Below are 25,704 nucleotides of genomic sequence, written 5' to 3'. Positions count from 1 at the left end.
TCCCTCTCGGGTTGGAAAAAGAAAAATACCAACACAAGGTTAATGCATCAGTCTCAATATTTATTGAGCAAGGCATATGCTACAAAGTGGAAATTCAGAGATACTCTGTTCTTATGATATTCATAAGATTATAAGTATACAAAGGTAAACAATTATAACACAATGTGATACATCCATAACAAAAGGTGTACAAAGTACAGAAGATGATTTATTATGGAGTCAGGAAAGGTTTCATAGAAGATGTCTAAACTAGATTATCTCCAGGCAGATAATGGGAGCAAAAATGCTATACATATCGGTCCAAGCTGTGTCATAATGGCATTTAGAAGTGGGACAAATAATTTCTCTGGAGTGATCTAAAAGAGCTTCATGGTGAAACTTAAGCTTATCTTTGAGAATGAGTAGAATATGAGTATGTATAAAACTGAAGGGACTGGACTCTGAGATAAACTGAGAAAACAATGAATCAAAGGCAAAATACAATTAGAAATGCACATATTTAGCTCAGGACAGCAAGAGTAACCTAGATAGACCGCTAAAGTAGCACTGTCTAGGTGCTGGTGTTGGTATGACCTGGGCAGCATTTTAATTTGTTTCTTCCAAAGAAATACTGCCTGTAGTATTTCAGTTGCCTCAGATGTTTCTTGCACATGTAAAATTTATGTGCCAGATATCTTTCTATCCTCATTTAATCTTTACAACATACCTGAGCTAAGTACTAATACCAATTTTAACAAGGAACTCAACTTCAGAAAGGTTAGTAACAGCTCACAGGACTATACCTATGCATTCTGTTCAGTGTCATAAATTCATTCTCTCAATTAATCCTTAAAACAACCCTAAGAACCAGGTATTATTAGTACGTCTATTCTGTAGATGGGAAAACTGAGACTCGGGGAATTTAAGCAATTTGCCCAGGATCACACTGGCAATAAAAGACAGAACTGGGAATTAAGCCCAGGCCTGCCTGATCCTAAAGTTTTCTACTACTAGACATAGTGCTTCATCTATCCCTAATCATTATTCAGTCTAATTCAATATCCTTCAATGTTTATACTCTGCATTTCCTGTGACTAGGAATAGTGGTCTCTTACATGAACAGGCACAATATACATCTGCTGAAGACACCGTTTCTATGTATTAGACCTAAGGGAAGGCTAACAGGAGAAATCCTAGCCAAGAGACACCCCCAAACAAGATGACTTCTCAAAAATTCTTTTGTCTTCAGATTTTTCCAAGGGGTAGGGAAGAGCCTCCAAAGCTACAGCACACTACAGCAGACCCCTGAGGGAGAGAGATGCAAAGAAATCTTTTCATCAAAAAGATGGAAAGGACAAGTCTGACCACGATCTGGTTACAGCAATGCAGAGATCATGCAGTACATACTGCAGCAAAATCAGGTGCTGACAGCTAAGAGATAACAAGCTGTGCAAGGAAAGAAAACACACACACACAGAGAGAGAGAGAGAGAGAGAGAGAGAGAAGCACTTAGATCTAAACAAGTGCAGGAAACTGACACAGGACAAAAGAGTGGGATGTGGTATTAAGTTGAAGCAGTTCAAGAGTTAAATCCGTGAAAACTACTCACACGACAGCAACAGCTCACGCTGGTAACTCCCGTCTCCCATTCATTTTACCTTGTTTTCCAACATAGAAAAGGTAAGCTCTTTTCTCAGTTCGCAGCAAATCCAATACCCTTCAAATGCTGTTTCTCAGCTTGCTAGATGGCTAGACTAGGACACAGGAATGACGCAGCAACATCCTCCCCAGCTCCCTTCTAACAGCAGGAAGAGAATCAAGGACCAGAAGAAAAGAGTAGCGGGGTATGATTTTCCTTCTCATTCCAAACACCTCAGCTTTGTCCTCCTTCTGTAAGAGAGGTGACTATTATGACACTCATCCCAAACCATTTTTTTTTCTCTTTCAGATTGGGGTTTGATAATCTTTTAAATTTTATTCCATTTAATTTTGTTCTGGTATCCTTACACAAGTTTCTTCATGGATTTCTTCTTTGTAAAATGGGACTAAATATGCTAACTCCAGACCTTATTTTCCTCATAGGAATGTTACTTGAAGGAAATGTTATTTAAAGTACTTGGAAAAGTTAAAAGCATAATATAATAACAATAGCTAGCACTGATTATATGTTTACTTCGTGTCAGTCTAAATCCTTCGTGTGAACTCCTTTATTTCTCACAACGCCATGAGGCAGATACAATTAACCTCATTTTTCAGATAAGTAAACTGAGTCACAAAGAGGTAGAGTTTCTTTCCAAGTTTACACAAATATATGGTAGAGCTGAAATTCAAACCCAGGCATATTGGTTAATAATTGTGAGTATATATTTCTATACTAATGTAATGTGTAATGAAAATTATGTTAGGATATTAACAGCACATGGCTTAAGGAAGCAACACAATAAATAACCTAGTCAAACATTCAACAAATGTTTGAATTCTACTTTGTTCCCACCACCATATGCCATCATTTGTACGCATTCTGAGATTAACATGTAACAGATACACTTATGTGGGACAGAAGAGCTGGAGTCACAGACAATATGTCATTTTAATAGGAGCACAGCCAAGTTACTTAACTGTGCCTCAGTGTCCTCGTGTAAAACAGCGACAATACCTACCACAAAGAATACAAGCTACATTGTATTTCTTACATGTCAAATGACACATTGCAAAACCCCTCAAATTAAAATGGTAGTGTCTTCTTAGAAATGAATTACTCCACCTTCTCATTTGACAAATCTGAAGTCCAAACTGTAAAGTAACTTGCTCAAATTTGTATAGCTAGGTAATGACAAAGACTCAACTAGAACCTCCAGACCCAGTCCAAAGCTCTTTATCATCTCTCTAGGCTGAATAATTCCATTTCCTGACAGGACAATGTGACAAATATCAGAGGACAGAGAATGACTCAAAACTTCTAAGGATTAAAAAAAAATTCAGGATGCAAGGCTTCAACATTCATTTAACACAGCACAACAAGACAAAACAACAAAAAAAGTGGCATTACTCAGTACTGCTTCCTTCTCAAAAAATCATGTCATTTCAAAAATTTGCTCTACTGCATTTGTATTAGGCTAACCCACATTTGCTCATGCTATGCCTTCCCAGCCATCTCTGTAACTTTCTGAAACTGTCTTGGCAAACTCAGGTCAAAATCCTAATAAACTCCAGGCAACTGTCACAGCGCAGTGTTATTATAGCAAATACTCCTGAAAATAAGTAGGACTTAGAAATTCTATTATATTGAGATTCTCAGTCTAGTTATTTTTGTTGTGATAGAAGTCGATCTGTTTTTTCAGAAATAACTTTCCGTGCAAATCATACCGAAATAAGAGAGAAGACATAAAATTTTTCTCATTAAGGTCACTTACTGATATTCATTAAAATTTCCCAAATTTTTTGGAGCATTTCAAATCTCACATGAGTTTACCAAAGAACTCAACTCATATCACTCTTTCCACAAGTCTGCTCTAAAAAGGACATGTTTGGTTTTAGGTATTGTTAAGTATTTAACCAGAGTCAAGACTAGAATCCATTTTACACACAAGCCACAGAAGGATCAGGGAGAGAGAAAAGAGAAAGAAAAGGAAGACTGGCAAGTCAAATCAATTATTTTCTTATAAGTCCACAGGGGTACAGAGTCCTATAAAACGCACAGTGCCAATCTGCTCCATCCCTTCCCTGCTAGTCAGTACAGGCTACAAGATGAACACCAGAGTCCAACAACAAGCCAAGTTCCAGGCAAAATGGCCTTACTAGGCTAGATGGAGCCAAACACACACATTTTTAACTCCTAATCAAAGAACAGAGCTTCAAGGAGGAAGATGATCAATAGCTTAAATACTGCAGAGAGATTAGGGATTAAGAGATTAAGGCATGGGCTTCCCTGGTGGCGCAGTGGTTGAGAGTCCGCCTGCCAATGCAGGGGACACGGGTTCGTGCCCCGGTCCGGGAGGATCCCACACGCCGCGGAGCGGCTGTGTCCGTGAGCCACGGCCACTGAGCCTGCGCGTCCGGAGCCTGTGCTCCTCAACGGGAAAGGCCACAACAGTGAGAGGCCCACGTACCGCAAAAAAAAAAAAAAAAAGAATCAGAAAAACGTACACTGATTGATTCCCGCTGTCCAAGGAGTCAAAGAGTATTCAACCAGCAAAAACACAAATAACAGTATTCATTAGAGAGAAGAGTTGTTTTCAGTTATAGGTTAAGAGATGGAGGAAATATTGGGAGAAAAGATTAAAAACCTAGGACTCGACTCACATTTGTGCACAGGTTCTATCAGACCCAGTAGAAGCAGCTGGTAAAGGAATGAGGCGGAAAGGGATGGGGCTTAGATTTATAATGTTGAGGAGATAGTAAAAATAGAACTTTGAAGTAATTATCAATGGCAAACATGAAGAGTAAGCTAAAGAATTTTATGGCTGCAGATGATAGAGGAATGAAGAGAGAGGAACAGACCAAAAAATTGCTAAGTATCATTGACAGTGAGTCTCCAGTACTAACTACAGTTTCAAGTAGAATGATCTTCAGTCCCACTTTCCCAGAAGCTGGACCCTGAAACTTCCTTTAATTTCATTTGCCAAGATTAGCAATTAGCTGAACTGTGTCAAAATTGGGGATTTTTTTGTTTTCTGAATCAAACATTTGTTTTTAATAAGGATTTGTTAAGAGCTCTACAAAAGCATAAGAGAGACATTATCCAAAACATAAGTGAATGTAATTGACTAGAACTAGGGCTACAGATCCTATTTGGTCTTTTAAGCTGACTCCACCCCACCCCCACCTACCCAGACAGGATGGAAAAGGATAGACAACACCAGTTAAATTTGGGTAGCACTTCACTGATTTGAATTACTGCCTAATCAATTATCTCAACTGACCCACACTTCATTCCTATTCTTACGAGGTCTAACCCAAACACAGAGTAGTATAAAGAACACAAGTTTTGTGTCACGGTACTCTAGAGTCCTAACTCTACCAGTCCCCCAGGGATATTTCTTAAGCCCCTATGAGCTTCAGTTTCCTCATCTATAAAGTAGGAATAATAGTACGTATTTCATGAAGTAGCTGTCAAGATTAAAGAGTTAACAGACATCAGGTATCTGATACAGAGCAGATGCTAAAGAAATGGCAGGTAATATATTCTACTAAAACATGCTGCAGTAACAGAAATTCAAAGACTATTTTAACTAATATTATAAACTAAGCCATCCAAGGTGAACCAGTTTATTGCTACACTGCTGTTAATTTACATAGGACAAATTCTGTTTTAAAAAACCTGAAGTAAAAAAAGCGTTCCAAAAATTCTGTTGCACTTGATAATCTAACTAATGATGATGTTTTTTATTGGGGTATAATTTCCATAACTAAGAACTTAGTGGTTTGAAACATACTTTTTTTTTTTCCAAATAAGCACTACTTCCAAAATAGAGGAAATCTTTTAACTTCCAATTCAATCCCAGGGCAACATTAGAGACTCTCAACATATCTCAAATAAATGGAATTGTAAAAACACATGGATGTAAAGTAGTTAGCAGAGAATTCAAGGCAAAAGCCTATGTCTTTCTCCTTTTCCCAACTTCAGTTAACTAATATCACAAATGCTCCTCAGTTTTACCAATCCTATAATCTTAGAGTTATCATTTCTTTCTTTCTCTACATCATCATTAAGTCCTCTCTCTTCCTTCTTCAAATCTTCTCTCCAACATATCCCTCTTTTTTTCTTTTTTTTACTCCCTAAATTCAGGTCTCAATAGTGTTCACACCTGAATTTCTACAATTCTTTTTTTTTTTTTTTTGGCTGCACTGGGTCTTTCATTGCTACACGTGGGCTTTCTCTAGTTGCAGCGAGCGGGGGCTATGCTTCGTCGTGGTGTGCAGGCTTCTCACTGTGGTGGCTTCTCTTGTTGCGGAGCACAGGCTCTAGGCGCGCAGGCTTCAGTAGTTGCAGCACGCGGGCCCAGTAGTTGTGGCTCACAGGCTCTAGAGTACAGGCTCTGTAGTTGTGGCACACGGGCTTAGCTGCTCCGCGGCATGTGTTATCTTCCCGGACCAGGGCTCGAACTCATGTCCACTGCATTGGCAGGAGGATTCTTAACCACTGCGCCACCAAGGAAGCCCCCTCTATGACAATTCTTAACTGGCCTCCTTTCTAATAATCTACATAATATCTCCTGATTAATCACTCTACAAGTTCCAAGTTTATCAAGTCATGTCCCTATTTATAATCCTTCAATGATTCCCAAATGTTGGCAAGATCAAGTCCAAATTCCTCTGTATAACTTTCAAGACTGTTCATAATCTGACTGAGCATTACCTCACTGATCTTATCTCCTCCTAGTCCATAATCTAACTCTATTATAGGATCAGACAAGTATTCTCAGGTCCAATCAATAATACAAGTTTGTTCCAATCTCAGTATCTTTTCTCTTGCTCTGCCCGGGCCTGGAAAACTATCCCCTTCCTTTCTACCTATTCAAATCCTATCCATCCATCACTGTAAACTCTAGTCTAACTGCCTCCATGAAGCCCTCACAGGTCACTTCAGCCCAGACTAATCTCAGTAAACTATGATCTGTCATTTTGACATAAATTAACAGCATAACAACAGACCTCCTAGAGCAGTCACCACTGTACCATAGATTCAATGGCATTTTCACACACAAAAAAAAAAACTTAAGTAAACTTTTCATAAGGCTGAATTATTCAGTATAAAAACCTCCTTTCATCTGAGATGATGCCCTTTCGTTTCTCTGTTTTAAAATGTTCCATCTTTAACCCTCTTGCACTGTTGGTGGGAATGTAAATTGATAGAGCCACTATGGAGAACAGTATAGAGGTTCCTTAAAAAACTAAAAATAGGGGCTTCCCTGGTGGCGCAGTGGTTGAGAGTCTGCCTACTGATGCAGGGGACATGGGTTCGTGCACCGGTCCGGGAGGATCCCACACGCCACGGAGCGGCTGGGCCCGTGAGCCATGGCCGCTGAGCCTGCGCGTCCGGAGCCTGTGCTCCGCAACGGGAGAGGCCACAACAGTGAGAGGCCCGCTTACCGCAAAAAAAAAAAAACTAAAAATAGAATTACCATATGACTCAGCAATCCCACTGCTGGGCATATACCCTGAGAAAACCATAATTCAAAAAGACACATGCACCCCAATGTTCATTGTAGCACTATTTACAACAGCCAGGTCACGGAAGCAACCTAGGTGTTCATCAACAGGCGAATGGATAAAGAAGATGTGGTACATATAAACAATGGAATATTACTCAGCCATAAAAAGGAATGAAACTGGGTCATTTGTAGAGACATGGATGGACCTAGAGACTGTCATACAGAGTGAAGTAAGTCAGAAAGAGAAAAACAAGCATCGTATGTTAACACATATATGTGGAATCTAGAAAAATGGTACACGTGAACCTGTTGCAAGGCAGAAATAGAGACAAAGACGTAGAGAACAAACGTATGGACACCAAAGGGGGAAAGGGGGGGTGGGATGAACTGGGAGATTAGGATTGACATACATACACTAATTAATATGTATAAAATAGATAGCTCTTGAGAACCTGCTGTATACCACAGGGAACTCCACTTTGCTGTACGGTAGAAACTAACACAACATTGTGAAACAAATATATCCCAATTTAAAAAAAATAAAAATAAATAAAATGTTCCATCTTTTACAAAATGGTGGTATTAGATGAAAAGACTGTTTTTCGTTTTCATGTCCTTACTTGGAAAACAAAAACCTCTTTTGAAATATGACTGGTTTTATGAAACCCAAGCTCTGGAACCACAAGTCTACATCCCCCATTTTGGCATTTATATATGGCCCAAGACTGTTATGGAACTATTTTAAAAACTAGGTACTGTCTCCCCATTGAGAATTTTAAATTCTTTAAGAACAAGGGCTATATACTGCACTTCTTTTGCCTTTTTCTTTTCTCCACATTAATTAGGCCTGGATCAAATATATAACAAGTACTGTAAACTGAAAAAAATTAACAAAATTCCTGCTTTGTTTTTTAGAAGATGTTGGGGGTAGGTGTTTATTAATTTATTTATTTATTTTTGCTGTGTTGGGTCTTCGTTTCTGTGCGAGGGCTTTCTCCAGTTGCGGCAAGCGGGGGCCACTCTTCACTGCGGTGCGCGGGCCTCTCACCATCGCAGCCTCTCCCGTTGCGGAGCACAGGCTCCAGACACGCAGGCTCAGTAGTTGCGGCACACAGGCTCTAGGGCACGCGGGCTTCAGTAGTTGCGGCACGTGGGCTCACTAGTTGTGGCTTGCAGGCTCTAGAGTGCAGGCTCAGTAGTTGTGGTGCATGGGCTTAGTCGCCCCACGGCATGTGGGATCTTCCCCCACCAGGGATCAAACCTGTGTCCCCTACATTAGCAGGCGGACTCTTAACCACTGGGCCACCAGGGAAGTCCCCAAATTCCTGGCTTTTAAATTTGATGTGAAACTGACCAAAAATGTAACGAAAATCTGTGTTCGTCTCCTCTCCACTCCTCTTCCCTAAAGATTCTCTGCACCCCTGTGGATTGTACCTATTTAGTGAACAACCACTACCTTCTAATATTTCTGCTCAAATCCCACTCCTCTTGCCTCTCTTTATGATCTGAAACTTTATCCCTCAGTTACCTTATTATTTCTCCCTGTTCCATTAACTGTCTCACTACCCACCCACCTAGTTTTCCATCATGCTACTTTAAGATCCTGCTAGTCTCTTTCAAACTGTCTTGGGATCTAGTCTTAAAACAAAAGTCTAACATAATCGCCAGTCCTCAAGGTTCCTACCAAAAAAAAAATTTAGCTTATGTTGGGAAGTATATAATTTTATCCAATTATATTAAGACTATCTCATATTGCACTCCAGTACAGCTGTGGCAAAATGCATTAAAACTGGTATTCCTGATATAAACCTACCAGGGACCATTACTTTGTTACACAAACAGCGTAACTACATTTGTAATATCTTCTATGCTCAACCAGCTTCTGTGTATTCTGTAACAGTATTCCATTTTAAAGACATTTACTATATCTTTAAATTTATCATGACCTAAAAATGGTATTCTTTCTATCCTAAGAAACATAAGCCAATGTTGACCTCATTTACTCAAGGAATAATGACCTTAAATGCACACAGTTCATAAAATCATTTTGTGTTCTGGTTCGAGCAATGTAATTTTCAAGAACAAGCTCAGAGTCAAGTCCTAGCTTGGCAATCACCAATTGTGTTGACTGTGGGCAAACTGAGCTCATATCTTAAGGATTTTTCATCTGTTAAATGGGGATAATTAACAGTATCTACCCCAAAAGGTTGTTAAGAGAAAGATTAAATAGACATAAAAAGCACTTAAGTACAGTGGCTGGCACGTAGTCAATAAATGTTAGGTTTTATTATTAGTCCTCAATAAGAAAGAATCCTTACAAGAATTTTCAAGAACTGATATAAGACTTAAATGAACTGTTTATTCACTGATGTTAGATATAAATCACTCAGATGGCCTAAACCAGATACATTACCCCAGGTAATTAGAAAGACAGCACATTTATGATAAAGCTGTTTCAGGATTTAAAGAGCCAAAAAATTACTTCTACTACTACTGGAATTTAACTTTTCCAGTTAAATGCTTGAAACTGGATAAAAGCAGAGATTTTACACTTAGAAACAGGAAAATACTGTCATTTTTCTATCTAAACTCTTTAGCCTCTGCAGAAAACCTATACAAATAATGCCTTGGTAAGTGGGAAAGGAAAATACCTTTTAACTGTAATTAACTTCAAATCTGTTCCCATACAGATGTGCCTCTCAGCAAACTAAAAATGTTCCTTTCTCCCCCTTTTTAAAAACTTTCTTTTTTAGACCAAAAAAAGGACGAATTTTTAAAAGGCTACAAATAAAACTATGTTGATATTAATACAAGATAATGCTTTATTAGAGAGAATTTCAATTCAATCATAATACAAGTTAAACAAGTTATAGTCAAGCAATTATTTTTATTTATAGAGGTTCAAAATGAGTGCTGTTATTCAAGTCATCTTGGGAAGCAAGACTCACTTTCAACAATGCCACCAAGGCTCAAAACCTTTTTGAAACTCCATTTGTAAGAGTCTCAAAGACAAGCCTCATACACAAAAAAATCCTAGTCTCCACCTTTTAGAATTACATCTCATTTATGACCAAAAACAATGTTGATTACTCACTTCATTCACAGACTTATCTCCAAAAGTTAAATATAACTCCCCCCAAATGAACACTTATCAGGATTAAGAACATGAAATACGCTCTACAGACAAGTTCAAAAGTAGTATACCAAATATTTCAGTTTGGAAATCTCACTAAAATAAATATACAACTACTCATTTTGTAAACTTCTAATATTTGTTTTTAAAAAGCAGTCATGGAACTTCCCTGGAGGTCCAGTGGTAAAGAATCCGCCTTCCAATGCAGGGGACGCGGGTGTGATCCCTGGTCGGGGAACTAAGATCCCACAATCCACATGGCCAAAAAAAAGAAACTTAAAATACACAGTACGCATCTCTTAAAAAATGGGTTTACATTTATCACTCAATTGTGTTACATGTATATTAAGTTAAACCACCCAGTTACTACTAATTCAAATTTGCACTTAAACTGGCTCAAAGTAAGTACATACGAAATTAGTACATACATTCTTCTACCATTAATAAAAGAGAAAAAATAACTACTGAGAGAGCTTATTGGCAAGTCAGAGAAGGTAGCTTGAAGCAGATTTAACTGGCTTAAATTTTTCATTGTTGATATCAAAATAAAATGTTACTCAACAGAGTAATTCAAATGAGGTAGTACCTAGTATCTCATTTCAGTTAATAGCTCCAATCTGAGAGCATTAGACAAACATTTGATTAAGCGTCATTCCAAGAAGAAACTGTGCATAGTTCTTTTCCAGTGACAGATTCCAGAAGTATCTGCAGCAGGTCTAGACTCCTGTACTTTCACACCCTAAGCACCTGAAGCAGTTGGGGCACTCTCAGCCTTTTGATTAGAGAAAACACTAAGCAGAATTCTAATTAAAATGTTAATAAGCCTGAGAAATTAAATTATTACTTACATAAGCATCATTATGATCAATCATCTAAAACTGTACCGAGAGCCTACTATGTGCAAAGTTCAGTGAAAGTAACTGAGGGGAGTACCAGCCAAGACAAACTTAGCTTCTAATCCAAAAGCTTCTGATAAAATTAGGTAATTAAGATACAAGTTAATAAAGTTAATCAAGAACATGAGGGGCACTAGCGTAACAAGCCGCAAAATTTTTAAGAAAGTGAGAAGCTTCTGACCCAACTAAGGACATAAGATACATGCTAGTGTGACTTAACCAAGAACATGAGGCGTATCGGCAATAAATGTCACAAAATTTTAGAGAAGAGAGACTTACTATTGCAAAGTCAGGACAGACTTCAAAGATGGGGAATTGAGCTGAGTCTTGAAGGATGGAAAAAATGAAATAATTAAACAGCATAAGAGAAGAAAAGGACAGAAGATAATGGAAATAAAGGTGCTGAATTGGGAATGTGGTCGTTAAACATTTATTAAATACCTACTACATGTCACTCACTGTGTTAGGTACTAGGTATACACTGGTGAACAAAGCAGATGAGTTCCCTGTTCCCATGAAGTCTAGTTGGGAAGACAGATAATAATCAGGCAAGCAGATATATCATTATGATTGTAATAGGGGTTATAAAGGGAGTTAACAGATGCCAGTAATAGGGAATAAGAGGAAAGGATTAGCTAGATAAAATGATGAGGGAAAGGGACTTCCCTGGTGGCGCAGTGGTTAAGAATCCGCCTGCCAATGCAGGGGACATGGGTTCGATCCCTGGTCTGGGAAGATCCCACATGCCGCTAGAGCAACTAAGCCCATGCACCACAACTACTGAGCCCACGTGCCACAACTACTGAAGCCTGCGCGCCTAGAGCCCGTGCTCCACAACAAGAGAAGCCACCGCAATGAGAAGCCCACGCACCACAACAAAGAGTAGCAACTAGAGAAAGCCTACGCTCAGCAACGAAGACCCAATGCGGCCAAAAATAAATAAATAAATTTATTAAAAAAAAAAAAAAGTGATGAGGGAAAGTATCTCTGAATCATAAGCTGAAGCTTGAAGGAGGAAGCCAAAGAGCAGGGGAGAGAGTATTCAAGAAAGAGAGCGCCACATGTACAAAGGCCCTGAGGTAGGAAAGGACTTGTGTTTAAAAATAAATAAGCAGGTAGGGTGAATGAAGCACATAATCTTATGTGAAACTAACATAAGATGACATTGGTACATACGGGCCAGGTTATACAAGGCATTATAGGCCAAGATAGAGTTTAATTTTATTCCAAGCCCCAAAGAAAACCATTAAAAGTTTCTGCGTACTCACATACTGTTGAATAAAAGGAGCCAGACCCAAGAGTATATACTGTATGATTCCATTTTTACAAAAGTACAAAGTACAAAAATTGTTTGTAAAAACATTGTTTTTACAATGTTTTGTACTTTTGTAAAAATGTTTTACAAACATTTTTACAAAAGTACAAAAACTGATCTATGCTGTTAGAAGTCAGGATGGTGATTACCCTGGGTGACTGGAAAGGCAGCAAGAACCCGAAGGGAACTCAACAGGGGCTTCTAGGTCCTGGCAATGCTGTTTCTTGATCTGGGTGCTGGTTACATGCGTATAATTCAGTTTGTGAAAAAAATCATGAAGTTGTACACTTATGTGTACTTTTCTACATATAAATATTATATACTTCAATTAAAAGTTGTAATAATTTTTTAAATTTTTTGCAAGTTTTTAGTAACATATGTTTTAAAAATATTAGTCTGTCCAGATAAAATGGGAACAGAGGAGCACATGCAAATATGGAAGGACTTGATTGACATATTAACCTGGTGGAAGCTTTCAGATCCATATAAAACAGGAGGATATTTTTCATAAAATAAGTCAAGCAGCCAGTGAATATAAAGTACCATGTTTATAAAGAATAAATGCTGGGTCTAGAAAGGGAGTTATACAATAAAGGATGAGCTATAAATTCCTTTGAATGTGAGACGGTATCTCTAGAAATTAAAAAAGGAATAGATGAAAACAGCAATGCCTAAAAAGGTGAGCCATGCTCGTTATCTTTTAGCTTATATTTTAATATGGTATTTTCAAGCTCTTCCCTTGCCACCCCAACTCCAATACAGCAGTGTAATGAAACACAAAGATCCTAAACTTGAGCATCAATCACATCTGAGCTGAAACCAATGGTCTGCCCCTCATAGCTCCAACAGTAACTGCTCTGAGCCCAGCTCCCTCATGTATAAAGAGGATAATGACTACCTCATAGTTGTTATTTTCTCTCTATCACCACCCAAAATGTTGAATTGGTAGACTGGTATTTTAATTTAATTATCATTTCCTAATGGTATATGGAGGGCCAATGGTTGATGGGTTTCCATTCTCAAGATTCATAAGTGGGAGAAGAGGATTATCTAAGAGTCAACAATAAAAATAGAATGAATAAAGAAAAACGAGATAGGGACTTCCCTGGCAGTCCAGTGGTTAAGACTCTGAGCTTCTATTGCAGGGGGCACAGGTTTTGGTCCCTGATGGGGGAACTAAGATCCTGCATGCCGCGTGGCACGGCGAAAAAAAAAGAAAAAAAAAAAAGAAAAACAAGGAGTCAAAGATAAAACTAGGGCTTCTTCTAGCAGGTCAGATACAGTAGTTTCAAGCATTTTCTAAGACAGGGACTTGAGCTGAAGCAGAATGGGACAGGTTCAGTGACTTCAGAAATTATGAGAAGGAAAAAATAATCTATGTTTTCCCAGCAAGACACAATTCCTACCTAATGTATTCCCTTTGTGGAATATTAGCTAAAACAAGTTAGAGATTAACACTAAGGATATTCTGTCACAGGTGGAAGGGCAAAGCCTTTAATCATTTTATAGCATCCCCACCCTTAAGAATTATTTGAACAACCATATTGTGTAAAGCACTTCTTAAGTATAGCCAAAGATGTTAAGTTTTTTTTTTGTTTTTTTGCGGTACGCGGGCCTCTCACTGTTGTGGCCTCTCCCGTTGCGGAGCACAGGCTCCAGACGCGCATGCTCAGCGGCCATGGCTCACGGGCCCAGCCGCTCCGCGGCATGTGGGATCCTCCCGGACCGGGGCACGAACCCACGTCCCCTGCATCGGCAGGCGGACTCTCAACCACTGCGCCACCAGGGAAGCCCCAAAGATGTTAAGTTTTATATTACAAGAGCTACTATTTCAAAAAAGAAACAAAAGTAGAAATTCAAGTTGTTAATAAATCTTTGGGTAATTTTTTATTTTCCCCACAGTGTATCCCCTATCCTAAAAAGTAATGAAAACCCGGTTCCTCACGAATTTATCTTTCTGCTGATCTGACAAGTGTCCTCATCTCTACCTCTCTTACTCTTCTCATGCACCTCACCATTAGATACCTAAGGTTTCCCTGTTTCCTACAAAGTTGGCACACTGACTCTCTAGTATTCACTCTGATCTCACCAGTATTGATTCTGAACATAGAAACTTCACAGCATTCCCAACGATCACTCTGCTAACCAACACCTAAGAGATAACACACAGTTTAAACAAATGAGGGCAGTTGTGGTGATCACATAACTGTATGCATTTGTCAAACCTCATTAAACTGTACACTTCAGGTTGGTGAATCTTATCGTATGTAAATTATACCTCAATAAAGCTGATTTTTTTAAAGAGAATGCATGCATTCATTCATCCAGCAATATTTACTGAGCATCTATCATGTGCATCAAAGTTTATACCAAATCTTTCAGCTTGACTACTTGGGTCCTACCTGTATGAAATGTGTGTGCTCTACTCATAAACTAACACTGTCCCAAAAAGCCATGTTCCATGAAAAATGGTTCCATTTCTGATTATGAATGTCTCCTTAATGATGCCCTCTACAGCAGAAGGACAATTAGCTATCCGTCATCTTCCATTACATAAATGAATTCTATGCTCTTTATTGTAATACAAATGCTTCCATCATAAGAAAAAAATTAAGCACCTAAGCATACAGAACATACCTCTACCACAGCCTTATATGTTTGTCTTTCTATCAAAAAAATTAGAATATCTCAAAAGCTTACTGATAACATTGCTGGAAGAAAAGGTAGTATTATTGGGGAACAGACTTAATTGACTCATTTTTAGCAACCATAGTGACCCAGTGGCTGAGTCAAAGGCCTGGAAACTAGGCCTCCTGGCTCCCAACCCAATATGCAGAGTGGATCTTAGAAACAGACTTCGGTTTGAATTCCAGCTCCACTTCTTACTAGTTGTATGCATACACTTAGGAAAGTCACCCTCAGTTTGCTCATCTGTGAAACAGGGATGCCAACTACCACCTCACAGCATTGTTGTGAAGACTATATGAGATCTATACCATGTAGCACAATTACTGGGCACAGAGTAGGCAACTCAACAATATTAGTTCCCTTTCTTGGTCTTAAATTATTTAAGAGTAAGAAAATATCTATTAATCAAGGCTAATTCACAATCCCTATTAGTAATCACAGGACAACAATGAACCTGTATTTGCTCCTTGTTCATCACTCTAGATCAACTCCCTTCCCATCCCACCGTTTCCAGTTTTTCAAACTTCAGTTACTATGTTTAGAAGTGATTTAATTTTAGAAACCTGGAAAATTCTTCTGAGTAAATTGAGCAAAACCTTCATCTGCCCCAAGGGGAATTCTGAGCAAAACAATTATTTCTAACAAGAAAAGAATTTTTTTCTATGGGGGTTATTCAATTTAACCACATGAACGCCGCCAAAGCTGCACGCAAAGTAACAGAAAGCCGTCTGGAACACACCGTACAGATTCTCCGAAGGGAAACATCCCCCTAAAATCCAAACACCTCCCTCCCTAACCTTAGGTAGTAAAATCTTAATAGGTGATCTGAATTCCCCAGGCTCTGACACCAGTCCAACTCCTTAGGCCAGAACTGCAGCAGTCCGTAAAACGCCCTGAACAAACCCCACCTCTCAAAATACCCCCAAAAAGGCAGGCAGGTCCAGAGAGTATTTTCTCCTTAATGGACAGATTAAACACTAGAAGCACAATTCCTTTCCCAAGGTCATCCAAGTCAGTGAAGGTGCGACGGAGAATCTGCAGTCTCTCGGGCTTTACGGAGATCACACTGCAGGGATTTTTTTTTTTTTTTGAAGTGGGGGCTGCCTATTCTCTTCCCCTCTCCCACCCTCAAGTGTGAGCACTGGTCTCGGCATTTCCGAAACAAGCCACAACAAGCTCTGCAGTGTTAGGAAAGGGACTGACGCGACGAAGAAACAGATGCTCCAAAGCAAGATGGTCTTTCTCGGCTCGCAGAGCCTCCTCCAAGGTTATTAACAGAAACCGCAGGCACCCCAGGGAGCTCTACAGCGGGCTCCGAACCCCCAGCCCGGCCGCTCCGGGACGCCGGGTTCCCTTCAGCAGCCCTCGCAGCCCGAGGCCACCGGCCCCAGAAACCGCACTTCATTCCAGCGCTCCGGGAAGCCATGGCTCTTTCCCCGCCCGGGCAAGGGTGGGGGCGCGCAGGGAGGCGGGCCGCTCGCGCTGCGGAAAGTTCACCGCGGCTGCGGGCGGGGGCGGCCCCGGCCCGGCTCGCCCGCGTCCCCCAGCAGATTCCACCATTAATTAGTCCTAAGGACTGTCTACTGGCAACTTAAACAAAGCGAATGCCTCGAATTCCTTCCCGGCCCAGCGGTCTGGCTGCGAGACCAGCATCGGCCGGGACACGGGCTGGCGCTGCGGGCGGACAGCTGCGGCGGCCGCGGCGGGACCCCCTCCTCGCCCATCCCGCGTCCCCGCCACCGGGCCCCGCAGCCCGGCCCGCACGCCAGCCTGAGCGCTCCCAAACCTCCCTCCTCCTCCTCCTTCTCCACCTCTCCTCCTCCTCCTCCTCGGGAGCTCCCGGGCTCTTCCTGTAAGATCACTTCCTTCCTCCCCGGGTGCCCACGGGCCCCGCGCAGCCCCCTCCCCGGCGTCCCGGCCCCCCGCCCGGCCGCACCGCTCCCCGCCCCCACCGGGCCCCGCGCGCCTCCCCACCCCCCAACTCCCAAACTCGACCCTAAAACTCTCCTCTGCTCAGCTCTTGGCCCCTAACATTTCTCCTCAGGTTCTCGCTCCCACCAAGAAGTCTCTCAAAACCTTCCCTCCCCCTTCAAAGGAAAAATCTCCAACTCCAAAAGAATTCTCAAGGTCTCTCTCCACAGATCTCCCTTTCCGAGCTCCTTCTCCGAAATTCCGCTCAAACTCTACCCCCACCTCAACTCCACAACCCCCCAGCCCTCGCCGGGGTGCGCCCGCCGGTTCTGCCCGGTCACCACTGGGTGCCCCGACCCCTTGGCGGGGCAGGCCTCCTCCTCCGGGCGCCCTCCTCTCTCCGCCCGCCCGCCCGCCCGCGCCGCGCTCCCGCCACCTTCCCACAGACTCCTCACCTCGGTGGCTACGGCCCGCGCTCCCGCCCGCCAAGGGCTCCGGCGCTCGGCTCCCGGCGGCCGGCGCCTCCTCCGGCTCCCAAGACTGACAATGAGGGGCGGAGCCAGAAGGTGACGTCAGCGTCCTGGAAGGCGGGGTCTTTGTGGGGGCGGAGCTGATAGACGGTCCCTCCCCCTTTGTCTTCTCCCCCTTCCCGGGACTTGGACTTTTCCAAGTTTCTATCGCCTGTCTAGCTAGGTGCCCAGGTCCTGTGCTACGCGCGGTGGAAAATCGAAATGGAAGACAAGACGTCCTGCTTTCAAAAGGGGCACCCTCAGGGGATTGTGGGATTAAATGAGATAATCCATGTAAAGGTATTTAGCCCAAGGTCTAGTATGGAGTAATCTCTCAAAAAATACTATTTCTATTACTCAGCAAAGTGTGGAAAAGGAACTCAGCTTGAACTCAGGAGGCATGGGTTCCAGTCCCCAGCTCTGCTATTAATTCCATGTGTGATCCTAGATAAGTCCTTTGCCATCTATGTTCCCTCCTTTTGCCTTCTTTAAAATGGGAAGGGGCAATGACCAGATGATTTCAAAGGGCCCACCAATAATTCTATGACATTTTCCTGTGGACCTACTATGTGCAAGGTACCTAGAGCCCAGAGAAGGGAGAGGGGTCCTTTGAAGACAGGCTAAGACCCAGATCCAGCATGGTACAGAACACAGCTCTAGACACTCTCCCCTCAGATGCCCTCCCACATACTGACACAGGGTTGCATTCACAAGCCCAGACCCAGATGCACTGGGGGCTGCTTCCTCTTTGACTGCAGCAGCATAGCTGGTCTCTTGAGATATCTCTTGTGTAAGCTCCTTATTGCCTATGGAATAAAGGCCAAATGCCTGGCCTGGTGTGATCTCTTCCTACCTTTACACACACACACACACACACACACACACACACACACACAAAGTTTATCCAAACTTCCCCCAGCACACCCACTGCTTTCCCACATCTGCGCATTGCTCATGCTCTTCCCTTGCTGTCTCTTCTCAGTTTACAACTCTTCCTAGTTTCTCCCAGCCAGAAGCTGACTCTCCCTACTCTCCCTACTCTTTTTTTTTTTTTTTTTTTTGCGGTACGCGGGCCTCTCACTGTTGTGGCCTCTGCCGCTGCGGAGCACAGCCTCCGGACGCGCAGGCTCAGTGGCCATGGCTCACGAGCCCAGCGGCTCCGCGGCATGTGGGATCTTCCCGGGCCAAGGCACGAACCCGTGTCCCCTACATCGGCAGGCAGACTCTCAACCACTGCGCCACCAGGGAAGCCCTCCCTACTCTTAATACCCATGGCATTGTGTTAACTCTCATGTGGGCATGAACACATTTTAACTTGTGTCAAACTGACCTCCCCTTTGTTTCTTAGCACTTCCTTACTTCCTTGAGGTCAGAGCCCACACATGTTTGTGGAGCTCAGGTTCTGATGCCAGAAAACGCTGGGATTATATACCCGTGTTCTGGCCCGTACTAGCTCTCTTTGAGCCTCATTCTCCTCATCTGTAAAATGAGCATATTAATACAGTCCTTGTGGTGTTCGGTTTAAAATTATATAAGACACTGTGTGGAAAGCACCAGGCACAGTTTTCCACAATGTACCTGTCATTCTTATTTTCATTCTTTTTTTTTTTAATTTTATTTATTTATTTATTTTTGGCTGTGTTGGGTCTTCATTGCTGGGTGCAGGCTTTCTCTAGTTGCAGCGAGCAGGGGCTACTCTTCCTTGTGGCACGCAGGCTTCTCATTGCGGTGGCTTCTCTTGCCGCGGAGCAAGGGCTCTAGGCGCATGGGCTTCAGTAGTCGTGGCATGTGGGCTCAGTAGTTGTGGCTCACGGGCTCTAGAGCGCAGGCTCAGTAGTTGTGGCACACAGGCTTAGTTGCTCCACGGCATGTGGGAACTTCCCGGACCAGGGCTCGAACCCATGTCCCCTACATTGGCAGGCGGATTCTTAATCACTGAGCCACCAGGGAAGCCCTTCATTCTTATTATTATTATCATCAATATTATTTCTAGTTCCTAACACCAGATAGCATCCCTAGTGATAATCCACCTAATCATTTCATAGTGGAAGACTTTGAGGTGCTGAGAGAGGAAGAGGTTCACTGAAAGGGGCCCTGCAGAGCATGGCCATTGGAATAGAAACTGCAGTTTTTAGACCCCAGGTGGATTCTGCAGAGTCACAGCTGATACCCCAAAGTGTCTCTGTCACTCAGCACCCATCCAGGCTGGGGACGCCTTCAAGTTCTCATCCTTTGCAGCAGAGCTGACCTGGTTCTCCCTTGTGCCTCTCTCCTCTCGTTTTCCTTACAGAGAGATGGATCTGTGTTAAACTGCCCTTGGCGACTCCGCAGTCTTCTAGCAGAACTGCAGCAAGGCACTGGGTGTTTCCAGAGTGCTGGCCTGTGGGAAGAGGGAAAGGGCTTTGGGGTTCTGATTAATTTCCTGCGAGGGGGGACAGGCAAATGGCTGTTCTGAATTGCCTGGGCTGGTCCTCAAGAGCCCCTAACAAATCGCAGCTTATTTCTAGAATAAGAGATTCCAAAATTCAACTTCCCATGAAAGGAAGGCATGGCCACAGGATTGCTGCAGGCAAAGAAAGGGCCTTTACTGAGTCCCTGCTATGTGCTGATTCCAAGCATTGCAGACACTTGGAAGAGAGAACCCAGGACATACAGGGGAGGTTCTGAAGACAGAACCTTCTCTCTGGGACCCATGAACTGATCAGCCACTTATTCATTCATTCAGAGCAAAAGCTTTGGCACAGGACAGATCAGGATTCAAATCTCAGCTCCATTACTTACCAGTTGTGTGTCCTTGGGCTTTCAAGTCTCTGCACCTCAGTTTCTCATCTGAAAAATGTGAATAATAATAGTATTTATTCCATTCAGGGGCTGTGAGGATCAAATGAAATAACATGTGAAAGAGCTTAGTTCAGAGCCTGGCATCTAGTTCATGCCAGGATATGGTGGCTGCTGTGACTATTCCAACATGGCCTCCCAGTAAGGCCTCTCATGTGCTGGCCTCTGGACTGGAGGTAATAGTTCCAACCATAAGAAGCTCATTTGGTAAAAGGAATGGAATAGATTTTCATGAATAGGCAAGAAAAGGTGTCTACCGGGTATTGTTAAATTTAAAAAAAAAAGAGTAAGAATAAGTTGCAGAATTACAGAAGTAGTAGGATTCCATAATTATAATTTATATGCTTAGTATATGCATTACAAAATGGAGAATATAGAAAACTAAATACGATGCCTTCTTTTTATTTTGCGTTTCTTTGTGTGTGTGTGTGTGTGTATAGCAGGAATTTTCAAAAAAGACTCTACTGAATGCTAAGAGGGAGAAAGAGGATGAAGACACAGCTACAGGGTGTATCAGCAATGGGCATGTGAATCAACTGTTCATACGCCATAGAAAATTCTACAGGTTCCACCTCATTCTTCATGGCATTCCAGGGAAAGCCCCAGCCCAGACAATTCTCATCTTCTCATGTCTCCCCAGCCCTTAGCTGCACTTGAACTTTCAATGGTATAGCCAGAGGCAAGACTCTGAACAGAACTCCCAGGAACCAGAGCAAGGCCAGTAGTATTCTTCCTTTAAACAGGAAGAATCTTTTTTTGCTCGCTGTCCTGTGCCCCATCCCCACCTCCCAAGGAGTAAACAATCTGACAGCATCTTGCGGCTACAGTGCCTAAACCTGCCTGCACTTTCATTTCTCCTCATTATATCTTTCTGCAATTTAAATTTTTTTACAAAGAGGATGTATTACTTGGTCATCAGAAAAAAGGCAGTAAAGATGTATATAATAAGAAAGCTAACCAAGCCCGTGCTGGCTCACTTTTGTTGGTTTCCAAACAATAAATTAGAACAATGTGGTTGAGGCCAATGCTTAAGTCTCACAGGAATCATAGAAAGTAAGAGTGGGAAGGGATAGAATCACCCTCAGTTTCTCCTACCACCCCCCAAATGGCATAATTTTAAGTCCTCTCACATTTCAGACCACCCACCAACACATGTATTTCATACATTCATTCAACAAACACTTATGGATCCTTTACTATAAACCAAGCATCATATAGGTTATGAAGGTCATTATTCCTATCTTGCAGATTAGAAAAACAAGACTCAAGGAGGTAAAGTAAACTGCCCAAAGTCTCACATCTATTGGGATCTAAACCAAGACCTTCACAACATCAAAACTCAATTCCTAAAGGGTGAGGGCTAAATTCCAAAGTGAGTGCTCTGTGTACTTAGGCAGCCATGATTGCTGGGTGGCCTCGGGCAAGTCACTGAACTCTTCGCAGCAGCAGTTTCCCCATCTCTGTGGAGTAAGGACATACCTGCATATTTTACGTAAGTTAAGCACTTTGTAAGTTATAACACATAATTCAAAGGGAAGTCATTATGTCACTCTTCTGAGACTGATTCTCACTCATCTTTGGATCTCTTGGTGCTTTCCCCATTCGTGTTTATCCCCATTAATGTTTACCCCCCATTAACGAACATATTTAGGACAGTCTTCCTTGCACAAGCTCATATTATACCCCCCACTAGCCTGGGACCTCCTCAAGGAGTGGAAAAATGCTTATTCATTTCTAATTCCTTTCTGCCCCTAGTGCAGTGTCTGGCAGTCCCTCCATTCCTTCACTCTTTCATTTATTTCATAACAAATGGCTGAGAGCCTAACATGTGTAAGACAGCAAAGGTCCCTGCCTTCTTAGACCTTAAGACTGGTGGGGTGGAGAGACAAGAAAATATTAAGCACAGTTAATTACTTCATTAATTAACTGCATTAAATCTCACAGAGTGGGACTTCCCTGGTGGTACAGTGGTTAAGAATCCGCTTGCCAATGCAAGGGACACGGGTTCAATCCCTGGTCCAGGAAGATCCCACATGCCATGAAGCAACTAAGCCCTCGAGCCACAACTACTGAGCCCACATGCCACAATTACTGAAGTCCGGCGCCTAGAGCTCGTGCTCCGCAGCAAGAGAAGGCACCGCAATGAGAAGCCTGCACACTGCAACAAAGAGTAGCCCCCACTCATCTCAAGTAGAGAAAGCCCGTGCGCAGCAATGAAGACCCAACGCAGCCAAAAATAAATTAAAAAAAAAAAAATCTCACAAAGTATCAGCCCAGGTGCAATGAGAGCTTGGGGGACGTGTTGTGGGGACCTAAGTGAATCCAGGACATAGGGAAGGCTTCCTAGAGGAGGTGGCCTTGAGGCCTAGAGATGTTAAGAAATTTGTTCAGTGTCACACAGCTGTTGAGTGGAAATCTGGGATTTTAACCCAGAACGCTTGACTCCACACCCATATTCTTCTACTAAACAACACTGCCTTTTATCTCCTCCCTCCTATTCTTCCCTGGCTCTTATTGGTGAAAGGGAGCAAGGTCTGTCTAACACGGGATGCTCAAAAGCAATGTTTTTCCAAGATTGCGGAATCAGGGCCCCCTTTGAGAATCTGGTGAAATCCATGAAACATCTCCCATGTATACATGTATACAGACAGACCCACAAAGTCTTGCCTGCAATTTCAGGGTCCATAGGCATCCTGAGGCCCAGGTTTAGAACTCACACCATGGGGACCATAGGACTTTATAGTGAGATTCTCAGAACCTCAGAAAGAGATACCAGGGCCCCATGGGGACCTCAAGTTCAGAGACAGACCCCAGGATTCTATAAAAAGATTCTCAAGATCCAGGCGAAAGAGGCTGGGATCCTGTAGAGACCCCAAGTCCTTCCCCTGCAGAGACGTTAAGATGCCACATAGATTGCAGAGGAGGCTCAGGCCCGGACAAAGCTGGTGTCCCCACAGGGGAACCCGTGGGCCTTGGAAAGCTATGGTGAGACCTTTTTTGGGTCGCTGACACCTTTGAGGAAAAATGCAACACACAAGATGCTGTACACAAAATCAAGGCTTTCACAGACCTCTAGGAGGCCATCAGTAACCCCCAGAATCAGGCCTCCTGTTCTTGGGCCTCCACAAGAACCTGAAGCCCCTCAAGAACCTGGACCAGGACCACAGACTCAAGGCACAAACTCTAGAGTCAAACAGACCACGGGTCGAATTCTGGCCCTGCTGTTTACTAGCCATGACCTTGGGCCACTCACCTACAAACCCTCAGGCCTCAGCGTCTCACCTCCCAAAAGAAAGGGTCGGTCACCTCTCCCTCCCCAGTCCAAGCCCCCGCGGCGTGGGCTCCGAGGCGGGTGGGGTGTAGGCGCCTGCGGGACCCAGTCTCTCCGCTCCGGCGCCCGGGAGGGACCAGGACTGCAGCACTTTCCTGCAATGCTAATGGGCCGACTGCAGCGGGAGTGCGGGCGTCGCGGGAGGCGGCGCGCCTGCCGCAGTGACAGCGACGCGCCGCGTCCCCGCGGGCCTGGGAAGCCGGCGGGGCCGTTCCCACCCGCCGGGCAGGGCGTTCCCGCCGGCCGGCTTCCTGCAGTCGGGGGCAGCAGAGGGGGGAGGCTCGGAGGGGCCGCGGGGCCCGGCAGGCCTGGTTCCTGGCTTTCTCTCCACGTTTCCTGAGCAGGACCGGCCGGGGGATGGGACCCAGCACAAACGTCCTTCCTGGGAGCGCAGCCAGGAAATCGCGTCCTGGTTCGCTCAGGTTCCTCCTCTGTCCGGGAAGGTGCCGATTGCGGTCCGTAATCTTCTCGTACTTACCCACTGGGTGTGATGCGACCCGCTTACCGCTTCCGGAAGCTGAGAGCTGAAAAGGCAGACCCCAGACCCTACAACACAGCAAGATTCCAGCCCCATGATGGAAGTTAATTCCATCCTACGGATGAGAAAACTGAGGCTTGAAGAAATGAAGTGACTTACCCAAGGCCTTCATAAAAACATTACTGCAAATAAAATAAAGTGTTCACTACCTACCAGGCGCTGTGCTACAAATGCTCTAAATGTCATTGTATCATTGAGTCCTCAGAACCTATGAAGATAACTATTGTCCCTATTTTATAAATGAGGAGACTGAGAACCAGAGAAGCCAAGTGGCTTCTCCGATGTCTCACAGCTAGGAATTAAATGCCAATCTCCTGTTTCCAGAGCTCAGGCCATTCCACTATCCTGCGTCCCAGATGTCCTATTTCAACGCATTACAGTGAGTAACCTGAGAATCAGAACCCTGTCTCCTTTGTCTTTGGGTCCCCCAAACCCCACTTGGAACTTGACACAAAATAGGCACTCGGAGATGACTCTGGAGCCTAGCACAGAAGCTCAAAGTTAGAAGGACTAGTAGGAAGCATCTAGCCTGACTACTTCTAGAGCCTTCAGCCAAGTGAAAATTCAGCCTCTGCTTCAATACTTCCTGTCATGAGGAACTCTCCCTCTCGCATCATAATCCATTCCCCTGTTGGACAAATATGTTTGGTCTAAAATATAAATACTTCATTTTGCTCACGGTTCCTTGTAAACAGAGGAAGAACATTTCCCTCCTCTTGGGCATAATACACACCGCATGGTATCCTTAGCCATTTTATAAGGGTTCAATAATTTTAAGTCCTTGTGAACTGGAACAGTGCCAGCTATTTACCAGAGACGTTCCCCTTTCGTGTGTAGAGTTGTTTCAGAGCAAAGCAGCCAGCCCAGGCTACATTTTCCAGCACCTCTTGCAACTAAGTATGTGACAATGGGATATGGGCAGAGACAATGTGTGCGTGTCCAGGCCAAATCCAAGTTAAGAACTATGTATGCTTTCTCAAAGCTCTCTCATTTCTCTCCCATCTGCCAACTGGATGCCAACACCACATGAACCTGGGAAACCACATGCTGAACACAGCAGAGCCTTGGTCAGCCTGGGTTTCACCCAAGTCGCTTGACTGAATGGTACCCACATTGAACCAACTTCTATTTAGTGTTTAGGCATTGAGATCTCAGGATTTCTCTCTTACAGCAGTTAGCATAACTTAACTAACACTGGGACCAACTTAGGTTCATTGTTATGTCCTCCACTTCACAAAGCATGATGTTGGTCACAGAAAAGTTGCTCAAAAGACATCCATCTAGCACTGACTGTGTCCACCTGGTTCAGCTGGGCAGAAATAGTCTGTTCATCTCACTGATGCATTATGTCTTGTCTATTCCAAAAAGGGTTTTGCATTGCAGCTGCAAGCCTATTTGATGGATAATTAAAG

At 43.3% G+C, this 25,704-nt stretch overlaps 1 protein-coding gene and 1 long non-coding RNA gene across 6 annotated transcripts in view; both read right to left on the bottom strand.

Moving 5' to 3' along the window:
- The window catches only part of LUZP1 (leucine zipper protein 1), an 80,952-nt gene extending 63,327 nt beyond the window's left edge, over positions 1-17,625 (bottom strand). The window contains exon 1 of one of the 5 annotated variants that reach the window (XM_030875364.2): positions 17,532-17,625. The gene's annotated coding sequence lies outside the window, so the exon portion shown is untranslated. Of the gene's footprint in view, positions 1-1,588; positions 1,903-17,531 lie in introns of those variants that run through there. The other 4 variants (XM_030875356.2, XM_060309790.1, XM_060309798.1 and 1 more) reach the window with 4 other exon arrangements.
- A 1,519-nt stretch (positions 17,626-19,144) lies between these two features.
- Positions 19,145-23,862, bottom strand: LOC138842885 (uncharacterized). The gene is made up of 3 exons (XR_011377851.1): positions 23,677-23,862; positions 20,367-20,414; positions 19,145-19,965 (listed from the first exon to the last, which is right to left on the bottom strand). It is a non-coding gene; the product is annotated as an uncharacterized lncRNA (long non-coding RNA).
- Positions 23,863-25,704: the final 1,842 nt, after the last annotated feature.

Source organism: Globicephala melas, chromosome 1 (genome assembly GCF_963455315.2).
Source record: "Globicephala melas chromosome 1, mGloMel1.2, whole genome shotgun sequence".
Lineage (NCBI taxonomy): Eukaryota > Metazoa > Chordata > Mammalia > Artiodactyla > Delphinidae > Globicephala > Globicephala melas.
Note: the sequence above shows the minus strand (reverse complement) of the source record. Positions and strands in the feature narration are given on the sequence as shown.